Below are 1,658 nucleotides of genomic sequence, written 5' to 3'. Positions count from 1 at the left end.
GGGGGAGTGGGGAGGGGCTGGTGCTCTGTGGGTACCCCGTGTCCAGCCATTGCACCCCTCCTTTCCAGACATCCCACCCTGTCCCCCCGGATCCCTGTTGCCCCCCCAGCAGCTCCCAGTGAGGGATGGGGGTGCAGGGGCAGGGTGGGTTGCCTGGAGTCCCCTGTGTGCCTCAGTTTCCCCCGGCCCCATGGCATGGCCCTGGTGTGTGCCAGCCCCATCCTGGCCCCCCTCCCTGGCCCCATGGCCTGTGGGGTCCCCATGGGGTGCAGGACGTGGGGACAGTGGCTGTGTCCTTGCTCGGGGCCACCCAGGACCAAAGCAGATGCCACTCCAGGACTGGGGGTGTCGTCCCCCCCCTTCCCACCTCCCCTTTTGGCACAGGGTGGCACTGCCCATCCCTTCTGTGTCCGGGGACACCTTGGGGACACCCTTCTGCCACCTCCTTTTCGCAGCTGCCGTTGGACATGGGGGTCAGTGGGGAAACTGAGGCAGGATGAGGGGGGGGCAGCCCCCAGCGTGGCTCAGCCAGTGGCCACTGTGGGGTTATTTATAGCCAGGGCTGCCATGTGTGGGACGTGTGTGGCAGCACGGAGGGGGGGCAGTGGGTTCAGGCCAGGCTGTGCCCGCTCTGCTCCACATCCCTGCCCCCTCTCCGTGTTGGGGGGCTGAGGGGACCCTGTCCCACACCAGGACCAGCCCCACGTCACCAGGCTGTGGGGCTGAGTGGGTGCCAACACCCCCAGACCCATGGGCAGAGCTGGGCACGGGCTGCACGGGGGCACCCCCCTGCTCCCCCACGGGCCATGGTGGCATCACCCCACGGCTGTGACGCAGCCCCACGGCACAGGGTGACACAGCTGGGTGGAAGGAAGTGGCTGGCAGCGTGCGTGACCGCAGTGACGCCACCGTGACGCGGGTGGGTACCACGCTGCCCCCCACCCCCCCCACCTGCTCCCCAAATCTCCCCGCCTTGCGCCATCCCCGTGCCCACGGGAGGAAAACCCCCACATCTGGGCCCAACCGGGCACCCCACGGCCGGGCTGGAAGGTCCCTGGGGTGTCCCAAGGTGGGGGGGGCAGTGGGGTGGTGTGGGGGGGATGTGGGAAGGTGGCTCCCCGTGCCATCCCGTGCCATCCCATCCCAGGGGGGTGCCCGCGGCCGCGCTGCCCCCAGCTCCTCTCTCTGCCGCAGTGGATGAAAAATCGATAGCGCAGAGGGATGGAGCCGGAGCCGTTCATCATCCTCCCCGCTCCGTGAGGGGCCGGGAGCCCCGGGGACGTGCCCACCGAGGCTGGGGCACCCCAGGACACCCCTGGGCACCCCGGGACACCCTGGGGCACCCCAGGATACCCGGCAGCGCAGCCGGCAGATGGGGAGGCTGAGGGGCTGCTGGTTGGGGGGGTAGAGGGGGGGTCCATCCCCCAGCTCTTGCACACGTGTGTGCGTGTCCCCTCGCTCTGCCACACACACGTGCTGTGCCCACGGGGCCGGGCAGTGCCCGGGCAGCCCCCCGTTTGGTTGTGTGTCCAGCCACGCAGCCGCACGGCGGGGGCTCGGTGTCCCCGGTGTCCCCGGTGCCCCGGCTGCCTCCTGTCCTCCCCTGCACTCTCCTTACATAAGTGCCACGTGGCGGGCACGGCACCCCCCCCCTTCAC

The sequence above is a fragment of the Calidris pugnax genome, unplaced genomic scaffold, assembly GCF_001431845.1.
Source record: "Calidris pugnax isolate Ruff unplaced genomic scaffold, ASM143184v1 scaffold341, whole genome shotgun sequence".
Lineage (NCBI taxonomy): Eukaryota > Metazoa > Chordata > Aves > Charadriiformes > Scolopacidae > Calidris > Calidris pugnax.
This window is presented reverse-complemented; position numbering follows the sequence as displayed.